Raw genomic sequence first — 15379 nt, forward strand, 5'->3', positions numbered from 1 at the left:
GACACTGTACTGATACTCCACCCTTACACGCAACCCACAGGATGGCCTGCGGTGCGGAAGGTAGAGATTTGTTTTTAAGCACATGTCTTTCAGGTCGGAGCTGCAGACCAATCTTGGGCCAAGATGGTCACGACCCACCACCTAGTAGCACGAAGAACGAGTTTACAACTGGCCTTCGTACCGGCTGAAGGAGCGGCTATATCAAATCCTTCGCCAGCAGGATAAGATAAGCACGCACAAGTCAGGAGCACTGCTCAACACTCGGTGTGATGAATATCACTGAATTTTCCAGGAGCACGTCTGCTCAACACCTAATGTGATGATTATCACTGACTTGAGCAGGGTAGCCGAGCCTGAGGTGGGGCAGGAAAGTAGAGAGAGTGGTGTTAGTGTGCTGTGCAACACTTACCTGTCTCCACTAGCGGCAGGGGACGCGTGAGAAGGCGGATGACCGGGTCCTCGAACGCACCAAGCTGCCTGCTGGCGACCAAGGGGGAGCTGAGGGGTGTAAGGCTATACAGTGTCACACCCGCCAGACTGGCCCTCTTGGGACCCAGGAACAGATGAAATTGCTCTCTCTTTGAAGTGTGGGTACCGCTTGCTCCGCTTTTTTTTTTTTTTTTTAGGGAGCCAGCGGCGGAACAGACACACACACAAACAAAGGCTCCACCCGGCCCTCACCCGGGGGGAGGGAGTGATCGTGCCACTCCAAGAGCATCTCATCCATTCCTGGGCGGCCCGCTATGGAAAGCTTCCTCTGTCGCTTGCCATCTGGCTTGGCAGCGCCTGGAGCGGGCTGGGCGTCTCTACTGCGGCCGGCTCCATGCTGAGGCCTGGGTGGAGGCTGCTGCGGAGGGCCAGCAGGAGCGGCGGCCGGGGAACGCCCACGGCGACGAGCAGGCGGAGGAGCTGCCATCGGCGGCGATTGGAGGCAGCAGCTGGCCATCGGGGCAGGACTTGCCGGATGACCTCCGTCTGCGCTTGAGCGGCAGAGAACTGTTGGATGCAGTTCTCCACCGCGTCGCCGACCAGCCCAACCTGGGAAATTGGGGAGACCAGGAACCGAACCTTGTCCGCATCCGCCATACCAACCAGGCTAAGCCAACAAAGGCGCTACTGGACCACCAAGGTGGACATCGCCAGACCGATCACGCACGCTACGACACTCATGCCCCGGAGGGTGAGGTCGGATGCAGTGCGGTGCTCACCTATGAGCGCACGGTCTGGATTACCCTTGTGCATGCCATGGGTGCCCTAGCCTGCAGCAACGCCATGGCACGCAAGAGGAAGCGGCTTGCCCACAGGCTTTGTAAGCTCTGCCCGTCGGAACGGACGAATACTCACAGGCCTTAGGGGGGAGACGAGGATCCCCCCAAAAGGCAGCAGCCGCCGGACACAGGTGCACCTGTGTCGACAGACCGCTCCAATGGAGGGACACCTCGCAACCCTTCACCGTTCCTCCATCAAGGGTGATGAGGGGGAAAAGCTATTCAGGCAGTTTCTGGCAGAGAAAGATGCTGTTCACCACCTGATAAGCTCTCCATGCATTTCGGGAAAGAAAGGCACTGGGGCGGCGAGCTGAGAACCAGCGCGGCCCGCCCCAAGATACCAAACTCCAGATTCCAACCGAGACTGAACGGGACACGGTGGAGGTTCCACTCGTGCCCGGCAGCCTCGGCGGCCCGTTTCAGCATAGCTGATAATTCTGGATCCGGCTCGGGCAACATTGAACTCCCGGAGGGAGACAATGCAGCCGAGTCATCATCTCTAGAAGTCAGCTCACCCTCCGATGCTGCAATCGGCGTCCTGTCCTCCAGGGGAGCCCCGAGTGAAACCGCTGGCCCACCCATTACAGATGGACCAGCAGACAACACAGGAGGCTCCAGTGGTTGCAGTGGAAGGGAGGAGTGAGGAGCCCACAGGGAATGGTTACCGGGCGGGACATCCAACACTATCCTCCGGTCACCCATCCCATACAGCACCCGAGGGTGGGGCATGGTAATGGGGACTCGCTCTCCGCGAACGAAGGCGAGTCTCGCCCTCAACACTGCGACAGTCATGTTCCCACAGTGAAAACATGAGCTGTCCACAAAAGCTGTCTCAGCGTGCTGTAAGCCCAAACACGTGACACAACAGTTGTGACCATCAGAGAGAGACAGGGAACAACCGCACCCAGAAACGCACGGGTGGAATGACATCTTGAAAAAGACGCAAACGCACCCGTGTTGCTCTTTCAGAAAATAGGACCGTCACCAGTGCCGGAGCACACAGGGGAATGACCGCGGCAACACTGAACAGAGAACTGAAAAAGTGAAGCACTCACTTTTCCGCCCTCTAACCAGCCATCAACACACACAAACATTTAGAAATTTGTTGCTGTTAAAACAGCAGTTGAGAGCTCAAAGCTCGCGATCACCGCTGCACTCGCGATGTAGAACACCAGCACTGGGAGAGTCTTCCTGAAGAACACCGACACACTCGCTCGTTGTAGACAACAGCACTCTCAGAGACATCAAACGATCGGCTCCGAAGCGAAAGGCAACTAGTGCGTGCATCCACTTCCGTATTTATACCCGCGCCGCGGGGGCGGAGTGTGTGATGCGAATCACGCACGCCAATTACATTGGCTCGTTCAATAGTACTGGAAGAGGATAGGCTCTCTAGCGAGATCCCATTTCACGTTATCGACTGAAAGGGAACTACAAGGACCATAACAAGAACTTCAAAAAGAACGTGAATGGCAAAATTCAAAATACATGACAAAGTACAGAATCCTGACAATTTCTCATAATTACAACTGTATAACAATTGTGAACATTTATTGCAATTCCGACACTAGCTAAAAATGTGACTATATCTTGCAATCCATTTATATCTCTAAAATATGACTATTTCCTGTAATTGCAACTTTATTTCTCATGGTTGCAACTTTATATCTCGCAATTGCGACATAATTTTATGTGACTTTATATCTCTTTGTTATATCTCTATAACTTTTTCTAGTAATGTCACATTGTAACTTGAAAGTGTCACATTTTGTCTCAAAAAAACCTTTATAATTGTGAGGCAAAGTCACAATTATGAAAATAAAGTTGCAATTGTGAGATAAAGCCACAATGTGGCATTATCTCACCATTGCTCATTTATTTCTCATAATTGCTACTGTCTCACAATGATAAAGATGCAATTATTGCAATTCTTACATTATAACTAAAAATGTGACTTTATATCTTACAATGAATGTGACTCTGTATATCTCAATTTTGACGATTTGTATTTGATACATTATTTTTCGTAATTGCGACTTTATACCTTATTGTGAAAATGTCTTGCAATTACGACCTTATAACAATATAACTTATCTGAAATATGACTATATCTCTCAGTTAGATTTTTATAATAATGACTTTATTTCTGGTAATTGTGATTTTTTTTTCTCATCACTGTGATTTTATATCTCCCAATGTGACTTTATCTTCCTCTAAACTTTAGCCCACAATTACGCTTCCATATCAGATAGATTTGACTTGATGCTACTAGATTATGCACATTTTCTATAGAAAACGAGAAGCGTGCTTACTCGTGGGCCACCACAAGATAAGGGGTGTCCTGGGCCGTTGCCAGGACATCACTATGCAGTTGCTAAGGCATCATGAGGGCTTGTTATAATTGCTAGCCTTATGTATGAGCAATAGTAATAGTTACGCTTGGCTTAACAAACACCACTAATTACCAGTTACATTGATTCAATAGCTTGGTAATTGTAATCAAGAAGGACAGCGAGTTTCAGGGATTTTTGGCTATTTTAAGGTGAATGTTGAGCCAAGAGCAGTGGGGCACTCCAGCTACCTGAAATCAATCAGATGTGCTGGAAAACAGGGCTTCCGTAATGAAAGAGAATGAGGAGGAGATTGTCCTCCGTCTTCAGTCTTTAATTATTCAACAATGATATAAATATCGAGCAGACAGAGAACCGCTGGCCACTGGGGAGAGAAAAGAAAGTGAGTTAGGAGCTGAGCAAAGGGTGAATGTGGTGTAAAATGTGACAATTGTCATGTTGAAAGGTCAGTAAAAGGGAGGATGAGGCCAGTTAAAGGTGAGAGACTAATTTCTCTCCCACTGCAGAGAGTGAAGGTGACATTAGATGTGGGAGTTTGTGAAAGAGACGGCCGAGATGATGACAGCTGAGTTTGAACTGAAAGATGAGGTGTCACTGCCAGCATTTGTAACCAGAGCTAGTACTCAAACTCAGGGGTTTTTTTTTCTTTTCTTTTCTCTATCTGGTTTTCATTATGTTGAAATTTCTCACTCAGGACGTTGTGACTCACTGATTCCACTGCTGGGATACCTGAGGGGAAACACATCAGAAAATGCATTATTTTGATTGTCAATTTGGATAGGCTACATTACAGACGAGAGCGAGCCTCGTTTCTTTACAGAGTTCATACATCTCGACTCATTTATAGATGCATAATTTCTATCTTTGATGTAATTCTTGTTCGTTTAAGCATCTACTTTTGTTTAGTTTAGTATGATAATAGAAAGTGTAAACAAATGCATGGATGCATTCTAAGGTAGGAAGGCACTTCACTTCCTGTCTCCTGAGATATCTTCATCTGATTGATTTTTAATTCATATATGTAGCCTTCACTGCATTTGGTATCCCACAACCCGGTGCGTTCCATTCCGTTACAGTTGAGCTAAAAAATATACATGGCGTCTGAATATTCCATTTGGATGTTAGTTTGTGTAAGTGTTTTGACCGTCATTTTCCACTTTTGATGTCATTTCTATTGAGAAAATAGTATTATAGTAATAGTATGTAAATAGTTTGACTTATTACCAAAGCTTGCAATGTTTTTTTTTGTAGATCCTTAAACTGTTATTCTGCCTCAGAAAAATAATTTTGAGTGAGATCTTCGTGCATAAACATTGCCTGTGAATCACAGCGAGGAAACAAGTTAGATTTCAGAATCAGCCATGGTCGAGATGATCAGCTGAAGTTCAAACTGAGCATCAGAATGGGGAAGAAAGTTGATTTAAGTGACTTTGAACGTGGCATAGTTGTTTCAGAAATTGCTGATATACTGGGTTTTCACGCACAACCATCTCTAGGGTTAACAGAGAATGGTCCGAAAAAGAGAGAATATCCAGTGTGGCAGTTCTGGGTGAAAAATGTCTTGTTGATGTCAGAGGAGAATGGCCAGACTGGTTCGAACTGATAAAAAGGCAAGAGTAACTCAACCACTCGTCACAATTGAGGTATGCTGAAGAGCTTCTCTGAACAACATGTTAAACCTTGAAGCAGACGGGCTATAGCAGCAGAAGAACACACCGGTGCCTCTCCTGTCAGTTAAGAACAGGAAACTGAGGCTACTATTTACACAGGCTCACCAAAATTGGACAATAGAAAACTGGAAAAACGTTAACATGTCTGATGAGTCTCAATTTCTGCTGCGACATTCAGATGGTAGGGTCAGATTTTCATGAAAGCATGGATCCATCCTGCCTTGCATCAATGGTTCAGCTTGCTGGTGGTTTAATTGTGTGTTGGATATTTTCTTGGCACAAGTTGGGCCTCTTAGTACCCACTGAGCACAATTTAAATGCCACAGCCTACCTGAGTATTGTTGCTGACCATGTCCATCCCTTTATGACCAGAGTGTACATCTACTGATGGTTACTTCCAGCAGGATAACGCGCCATGTCACAAAGCTCAAATCATCTCAAACTGGTTTGTTGAACATGACAATGAGTTCACTATACTCAAATGACCTCCACAGTCACCACATCTCTATAGCACTTTTTGGATGTGATGGAACGGGAGATTCACATCATGGATGTACAGCTGACAAATCTGCAGCAACTGTGTGATGCTATCATGTAAATATGGACCAAAGTCTCGGAGGAATGTTTCCAGAACCTTGTTGAATCTATGCCACAAAGAATTAAGGCAGTTCTGAAGGCAAAAGGGGGTCCAACCGGTACTAGCAGTATGATATGTACAGTATAATGTCTAAAGTTTGGAATCATTCTCATTTTAATGTATTTGAACACATCTTAGGCTCTCTGCTGAATTTAACTGAAAAATACATTAAATACAAAATATTGTGAAATATCATTACAGTTTAAAATAACTTTTCTATTTGAATATATTTGTTTGACTATTATATTGATGTCAAAGCTGAATTTTCAGAAGCCATTACTCTAGCCTTCAGTGTCACATGATCCTTCAGAAATGAAGTGCTCAAGAAACATTTATTCTTATTATCAGTTGAAAACAGTAGTGCTGTTTATATATATACTGTACATATCATGATTTTTGATCATTAAAGAATCGTATATATTAGAAACTAATTCATCAGCATTTTTTTTAAGTTAACAGTTTTTAATACAAATATTCCTTCTAGTCCACCAAATAATATGCACTGATAAACGGCATGTATAAAAATTATAATAAACATGTTGTTTAAAATAGTTTCAGGTAAATTATTGCATGCCGCACTGCAAGACACTGCTTGATGTGCTGTCAGCTACCCTCTTACGTGTTGCAGACTGACTGAGTTTGTCTCAGGATAGGAACTCAAGTGGCATGCCTAATGGAACAGATCCCAGGTGAGTTAGTTGTGATTTCAATGATCTTACCTGTCCGTGAACAAACTTGGATTAGATTGACCAGTGGAGGGCTTTGTTCTGAGCTGAAGAAAAAGAGAGTGTGATGAATGAGTTCTGATGAATGGAATTGATCCAGAAATAGGAAGAGAGGGATAAGTCATTCTTCTGGTCGGTGTAACAGTTGGCCTTGATAGGAAAGATTTATCTGAAGCCTTGGTTTGAAAAACTGACCCAGACCTAATTCAGAAGTTGGATGAATATGATTTGTTTAGATAATTTATGGTTCACACACATACATAAGTATAGAGAATAGAGATAAGTACTGTATATATATATATCACACACACAAACTTCATACTTATTTTAAAATCTATCCATCCATTCATCTGTTTAGCTAATTATATCAATTCATGTGAGCATATTGAAAATATAAGAATATATTATTTACCAATAGATTTTTAAGCAGTTCTAACAATGCTAGGGTGTTGTAAGGTGGTAAAACAAATCCTGGGCAAAAATCATAAATCTAAACGTACAAAAGTAATAACAGACCTCAAACTGCACATTTTGAGATATGATTCATGTCTGTAGCACATATGAAGGGTTTGAGTTAAGCTTGTTTTAGCAAGCACCACTAATAATAATTTCTGCAAATTAATACTGCAAATTATTCATAGCCACGTAAACCAATACTGCGCAGAGATATACATGTAGCCTCTTCCAAATGAACGGTAATAGGCCTACTGGTGTGTAGAATCAGCACTTGTACAAATGCATGTCCCCTACAGTAAAACTATAGTGCTTATGGACTCACGTAAATGATTTTCCTCCACCGTGTGCCGATGTATATGTAAATGAGAGCTCCCTGAAAGTGGCTGTAGAGAAACATTTGCAGCAGGGAATAATGAAGTGCTCCCTATCCTACTGTACTCCTCTGTTTGTGCTCAGCAAGGACAATCTATTGTCATGAGTATGACAGTGTCTGTATGAGTAATTACTTTAGCCCACTGCACACTGTGCAATTTCCCTTCTGTCTAATGCGAGAGCACAAACCAATGCTTAGAAGAGTTTGAGGGTGATCCTCGGATGAAATGAGATGTGGCGGTGCTTTGGGTTTACTTATGGCCATCCATATGATTACTTTGGTGCACCAACAGTAGTTGCAAACATGAAAATTGCATTGCGTTTAATCCCAGCAAATCAAAAAGTTTTAAAGGTCATTATTGACTTTGTGGGAAAGAGACTGCTGAGGTGTTGACATCCTAATGGACTAGGTCTATAATTAAATGTTTGCATGCACCCTCACTCACATGATAAATGCTGCTCTCATCGAATAGTGAGATATCATTTTCAACCAGCATGACTCATCCTCTCGGCTTCCACTGCCAAGAACAGAGCCACAGGATTTAGAGCAGCGTTCTGACAGAGGAACTCTTCCATTCCCAAGCTCAAAACAAGAAACTGGGAACTTGGTTTATGTTTTTTCAAAGAAATATGGAAAGAGCACTGTTCAGGCATAACGTCAATTCACAGGCCAGTCTGGAAGACTAATTCACCATGGGTCCCCTTGGGAATTTTCTATAGGCTTTTAAAATAATAGTTTTTGGAAAGGTGTGATGACATTTCTTAAAGATGATGTTTCTTTCTTCTTTTTTTTACAGACTGTAACAAGAATACAACGTTACATTTAAAAAAGAAACTATGTCTAAAAATGCATGTTAATTATGATTGCGTATAACTGATGTTGTTGAACAAAACATCTCTTGGTAACACTTTACAATAAGGTTCATTAGTTAACATTAGTTAATGTATTAACTAACATGAACTAACAATGAACAATATTTGTTACAGTATTTATTAATCTTTGTTAATATTAGTTAATAAAAAATAAAGCTGCTCATTGTTTGTTCATGTTAGTTCACAGTGCATTAACTAATGTTAACAAATACAACCTTTGATTTTAATAACGCATTAGTAAATGTTGAAATTAATATTAACTAAGATTAATAAATGCTGAAAAAGTATTGTTCATTCTTAGTTCATATTAACTAAGGTTAACTAACCTTAAAGAGTTACCACATCCCTCATTTTATTCATAAATTGTAAATAGCCCATTCTGAAAACCCATTTACAATTCCTAAGGGAATCCATTGCTCAAAAAATACTCATTCCCAACTGGGTAATAGGACAACAAACTAAACTGCTTTCGTTTTAGGTAATCTTAGGTTTATAGGCTTTGGTTCTGATGCTCTGCTGTTGTTGTGACACATAACACACCCTCTGTAAAAATAATCAGTAAAAAATCAATATGAAAATAAATTATTGAAAAAAGACCTGTCGCAAATCTGCATGCATATATATCAATGTCAATGGGATATTTGATTTCAATTGTATTAAATGGCATGTTAAGTAATTTGAGTTTTAAAATCATGCAGCAGCAGCAGAAGTAAAACATGATTAAGGAATATCAATACATTGCTGCCTTAAAATCACTGTAATAAAATAGTCACTCCACACTCTTAAAAATAAAGGTTCCAAAAGGGGATTTTCACAGCAATAGCGCAGAAAAAACATTTTTGATTCCACAAAGAACCTTTCAGTGAACAGTTCTGAAAATATTTTTTTTTCTTAGTGGGAAGAATGTTTAAAAAAAATCTAAAGAACATTTTTCTCTGTAAAGAACATTTTGTGGAATGCTAAGGTTTCATGGATGTTAAAGGTTCTTCGTGGAACCACCAATGCCAGTAAATGACCTTTATTATCAAGAGCACCAACTCTGCTAAATAAAAACACACACACCTTATGACAGCCTAAGTGGTTTGCTTGTCTTAACTGATTTAAGGTCTTCCAACCTGGACAAGCCTATAGTGTTCAACTGGTCTGCCAGCTGGTTTCCCGGTCTGGAGCAGCTAAAAAGTGACCAAGCACCGTAAAACCAGCCAACAGACTATAGGCTGAGAGGCCAACAAACCATGTTTTTCCAGCTTCATTCAGCTCAGAAAAGAATCAAGATGCTCCAGTCGACGGATATATATAATATAGTGACAGAATGACTACATACATCAAAGTGACACTTCACTAGAAGAGGAGATCTGGAGACCGCGGGTTTCCATTGGCTCATCCACACTGCGCAGGGAGGAGGTCTGCACTATTTATCTGGGATATGAGCGCACCATCTGTCTTTCCCTCAGCCAATGAGCGCTTTAATTCCCACTCTATTCACCGGCGGTGTCTTCATGAAGTGAGCAGACTGCACACTACAGACTGCAGATGAGAGAGAGGAGCACTGCCCTGTGACGTCGTGAGTGAGCGAGCGACAGTGCATAGAGCGCGAGGGAAGGAGAGGGAGGCTCCGCGAGCTGTCGTCGTCCGTGTGTAGCTATCGTGTTTCTTTTTTGCCGATGTTACATCATATACATTAATTCCTGACTAGTTTCTGCCGAGGATACTCTCATGAGCCGTTTAATTCCCATCGATATTTGGTATTTATTTTTTACCCGCAAGTCTTTAAGACGACGGAATCATGGCAAGTACACTAGCGTCTGATTTTCGTACGATTTCCGAAAAATCGACAGTCCGTCCGACGTTTGTAAACAATAGTGTGTAAACGTTTACGTCTAATACAACTCGTAATCGCTTCTTTTTGCTTGTGCGCTTTATCTTATTTGTTGTCAGCCGTTGTAATCGAGCAATACATTTACGCGAAGCACAACTGTATACCTTGTTTTTTTAATTAGTATTTTTTTATTTAGAAACATTCGACTGTTATTTAATCGCCCAAATATTTTAAAGCAATCTCGCACATGTCGAATCGCGACGCACGCAATATCGTACAAGAGCAATTGCACGCGCACAGAGACAGTTGGTGGTTGAAGTTTAATACGAAGCTGTGCGTAGTGAACGCCTAGCACGAGCAATTAAAAGACCATATTTATTTACCTGTCGTTTTACTACGCACACGTAGGCTACACACACGGTGGTTATATCAAGCATCCCTCAAGGACCATCTCCACAGACCGTTCCCTAAAGAGCCTGCACGACGCAGTAAGTAATATAACTGTGTGCAATAATTGTTCTCGCCAGGGGTCTCATTCACATTACAGTGAAACAATTTCATTGAATGTGTGTCATTATGAGGTTTCTTTTCTGTTTTGAGCCACCACACAGATGCTGTAGTGTAGAAATCCCTCTAAAACATCATTTCAATCGGCCCTGCAGCATAACTGAGGGGCAAGTTGACCTGAAGTGTTTTTGAATGCTTGGACTCGAGTCTTATTGAATAGTCGCTGTCCGTGGTGCTGAAACATATAACGGCTGATGTAGATCAGTGTTTCTCGATCCGGGTCCTGGGGTGCCCCAGCTCTGCACATTTTGTATGTTTTCTGATATACACATCTTATTAAACTCATCAGCTTATCCTCCAAGACCTGAAAAAAGTAATTTAAAAAAAGTAAAAATCGGTAAAAGTTACCACCATTTAATAAATGACATATTGTTATTGTTTTAAAAGATAATACATATATATTTACTGTTAAATAATGTAAAGTAAAATAAATAACATGATTTCAAGGGAATTTAATATATATATTAATATATATATATATATATATATATATATATATATATATATATATAAGGTGTCAGGCACATTTTGCTGTGAAATATTGTAAAAAATGTAATTCTCTCTGTTTAGTCATGTGTTACACTGATTGTGTTCTGAGTTTGTGTCGGTCATCACGTTGGCTTCCATTGTACCATAAGTGTTATTATCAGTATGTTTTGTAGTAATAAAAATATTTTAATAACTCAAATAGGTTTGTGTGTAGTAACAGTATATAAAAATCAACAACATATTGTTAGGAACTGTAAGTGACAGACTACCTAAAATTATATATGTAATGCTTACAACTTCCTCACTGTATTTTTATGTTGAGGTTATACGGGAGACAAGAAAGCCATTCAAAATATGTATTGATGGAGGCCCTTCAGGGACAGGGTTGCACATAATATATAGATCAATATTTCCTGATTATTGCACAGTTCGAATTTCTCCCTTATTTAAAACACATTTTTTCACTGATCAGTTCATCTGTAATATGCTGTATGAAGTTAAATGAGTGTGTCAAATAAATGTTGCACTGGTGAGGGTCCTGAAGGGAAGGTGGCGGTTGAGAGGTTTTGATTGTTGCATTTGTTGGAGGTATTGATGTGAAACAGAATCCAGAGTTTTGTGCTACAGTTTTTGATCAATTTGACTGAATTGTATGTGATGCATGAGTGTCAGTCTGTGTTTCATACAAATGTGTAGTTTTTACCTTCAGGAACTATTTTTGGAATGTTGTGCAACAATCAAGGGGAATCATGAGACCTAATGACCTCAATGAGGTATAGTATCCCATATACAATTAGACATCCACCGCAAGTTTAATAAGTGGTTTTTGGCTTTCTCCAAACATAAGCCTGTCTGGATGTGGGTAATAGGGTTAAAGGTCACTCATCAAGCCACATTTCTTTTTGTAGCGTTTGGCTTAATAAGCATTTTTTTAGTTATAGCTCTGTAAAATCCTCCTTTGTGAAGCATAGCTTATGTGAAGCTTTGTATTATTCTGGGTCACAGAGGTGTCGATTCAATCCTGTGAGTTTTATTTAAGCCATTCTTTTGTGGCATTTAGCAATTATGCTGTGAAGGCTGCCTCTGTCTGTAAGTGCCAACTTTTAGCCACTATTCCATTTCACTGATGCTGTTTGTGCATGTCTGGCATATTGTTGTTATTTCTGAGATGTTCTCCTTGACATTTTAAGTCATTTGATAGCTTTGTGACGGATGCATCTGTAATTTAAGCATAGGTTATTCAGACTCGCTGGCACTGTGTTGTGGGCCTCATGTTGCTTTGAAGACTCGCATATCAGAGTGCTAACTGTCAGATCTCCTTTATAGCTGACACATACTGCAAAGTAACAATCAACCTAGTGTGTGTGACTCACCTTTGCAGCTGCATTTGAAATTGCGACTTAAGTTTTCAGCGTTAAATTACCATGTTTTTATCCATTTCAACTGTTACATGTAGGCTACAGTACATTTCATGCATATATATGTGCACGAGAGTGAATTTTTTATTTGCATTTGTGTTTTTAAGGTATGTCTTTCTGGTAATATTAGGCATCTGTTTCTTTGTTGAGGTGTGGAATGCCTGGAAGCGTAAATGGGGTTAATTGGCATTTCCGTTGCGTACTACTTATGTGTTCATCAGCAAAATAAACCCCGCTGGGTCCAGAGAGTGAGTTAACGAACTCTCTTAATTAGAGGAAGGATGAATAATAAAGTTTTTATCATGTCCATGTGGATCTGATGATGGAATGCTATATTTATGCATCTAGATCAAGAGACTCACAGCAACGATTATATACAGAGATACAAAAATGAAACTTGCATTAGATAGATTGACTGATCTGATTGATTGGAACGCACACTGAATGCTTTGTGGTTCGTTATACAATCAGTTTAAACAATGAGATGCAGCTCCGCATGTTAATTACTGCAACTGTTTGAAGTGTCCAGAGTGTATTTGCCCATTGGTCAAATATTTTTGTTTGGATTCACAGATAGTTAGTGAATAAGATCATGGCCTGTAGAAGCATTTACACAGTGTCTGCCATTAATGTGAGTGTAAAACGGTGTTCTGACATTCATAAGCTGGATCATTTAAAAGTGTGAATTACATAGTATGGAGTCAGGCGACTAGAGGCGAGGGGTTGAAAGTAAGAGGGATTCGTAGCATCATCTGAAAAGGAAAGTCATTTCAGATTCAGAGGCAGAAGGGCAAGTTATTGCATTTTGCTAGAAGTTTACGGAGGCAATTATTTTTAAATTTGAAATAATGTGCACCAGTGAATCATGCACAATAAGACCAAGAATGTGCATTAAAGTATATAGCATCCATTTTGATTTTGTATTGACTTTAAGGGCATCACTTAAAAAAATGACCAAGTGAAATGCCACCACCACAACCATTACCCCCTTCTTCAAAGTGCAAACACTGAAGCCAGCAGGCCAGCTACTAGGTTAATTTGAGGTAAGGGAAAGGGTTTTTAGGAGGAAAACAACTAAAAACTCACACCTGCACCATCTCTGTCTGCTTCCCTAGTTTTGCTTGGTCAAAATTGAGCTTAGGACAAAAGGTCCATTTGCCGTCCGTCCCCCCCCCATCCCCCCCCCCCCCCCACCCAAATTTATCAGCAGCATAAATGTGATCATTTGTTTTAGAATGGTTCAATGTGTATTTGACAGTGTGTGTTTTCCCCGCCCATACTGCCTAGATGATGTCAGCTGAAATGGAAAGTAATTTCAGAAGTGCTGCAAGTTATTACATTTTGATTAAACATTACGAAGATAACTATAACAATAACTATTAGCATTCACACCAATGGATGATAATGTTCTGTTTATTATAAGCGCGCTGCAGTTTTATCGCTACTTTTTGTTCAAAAAATATTCTCAAAGGGATTACAATGATATCATTCCGCTGCTTCGTTATCGTTGTAGTGTGGACTTCAACACTGTTCTTCTTATTAAAATGAATTATAAGGATTATTAAAACTTTATATTATCACCCTCGGTGCGAACAGGTTTTTAGCCACTGAAGTAGACACCCTCTCTCTGTCCCAAACCCTGCCTTAACAGACTTTGTAGTCAGAAAACAGCAGCACATCTTCTTCAAAGTTAAAAAAGTTTTCAAAAGCAATGTGATGAATGACTGACAGGCAGACCACATCTCTAAGTCTTCAGACTGGCTAAACAAAGATTCCAACCACTCTTTTTTGTAGAGGATAGGGATGTCTGAGGGATATTTTAAGACATCTCATTCAGTGAGATCAGTCAAACAATGACATTTTATAGAAATCACTTAGAACTGCTAAAGAAAAGTAGTATTCCAAGCATAAACTACAGCGTAGGTATTACTTCTAGCGATATGCTCTTCACTTATATGCAGATTTACACAGAGAGTGATTGGCCAGCTCCTGCGGTAGATGTGCTATGCTGACTGACAAGATAGATCACTGGAAGAGGACATTTCGCGAGGCCATCCACGCTGCTTGATGGCTGACTAAAGCCAGGTGAAGAAAGGCTGAAATAACTCCCCGTATCAAGAGCTATTCAGCTAACATGGCCATTACAGTGGCACTTTAACAGAGAAGAAAGCCTCGCTGATGGACATGTTAATTAACTTGTTCCTCACCTATTTGGTTTGAGGTTTGTAACCATTGCAGAGAGGTGCTGCAAGCGTTTAAATTGCTGGAGGCTTGACAGACTGAATTGCGTTATTGGTTGCTGCAAATAGTCGACTGGTAAATGCACTTCCTTGAGTGACATGCGAGGTCAGGACAATGAGGCTAGAGAGGATGAGGAACAGACAGTGGCGCGGTGAGTCCTACACCTTTGTACCTCCTTGCCCGCCCACTCTGACTCACTGACATAGACTCTAATGCCTCATCTTGATGTGCTTTCTCGTTTTCGATTTCTTGCTCTGTATCAGATTGACTGATACCTCCAGGTTTGCATCTGTTCAGACTGATGCCCAACAGGGCAACCTCAACTCTGCTTATATCACTAGATGTGCTTTGAGGAAGCCCTGCAGGAGAATTCAGTTGCATTTTGTTTTCCTGTTGTTCAGTGTGAGCTATCACTCTCAGTATGATGTTTGGAGGCTTGACACCGCCGATAAGGCTGTAAACTGCTCTCACTATCGCACCAGTGTTGATCCTG

The 15379-nt window shown here is 41.1% G+C and overlaps 1 protein-coding gene across 3 annotated transcripts in view; it reads left to right on the top strand.

Moving 5' to 3' along the window:
* The first annotated feature begins 9881 nt into the window (after positions 1–9881).
* The window catches only part of gabbr1b (gamma-aminobutyric acid (GABA) B receptor, 1b), a 137686-nt gene continuing 132188 nt past the window's right edge, over positions 9882–15379 (top strand). For 2 of the 3 annotated variants that reach the window (XR_013190460.1, XM_077196426.1), the window contains exon 1: positions 9882–10659. The gene's annotated coding sequence lies outside the window, so the exon portion shown is untranslated. The remainder of the gene's footprint in view (positions 10660–15379) is intronic. The other variant, XM_077196427.1, reaches the window with a different exon arrangement.

The sequence above is a fragment of the Siphateles boraxobius genome, unplaced genomic scaffold, assembly GCF_051911475.1.
Source record: "Siphateles boraxobius isolate OS27281-9 unplaced genomic scaffold, OSU_SipBor_1 35, whole genome shotgun sequence".
Classification (NCBI taxonomy): domain Eukaryota; kingdom Metazoa; phylum Chordata; class Actinopteri; order Cypriniformes; family Leuciscidae; genus Siphateles; species Siphateles boraxobius.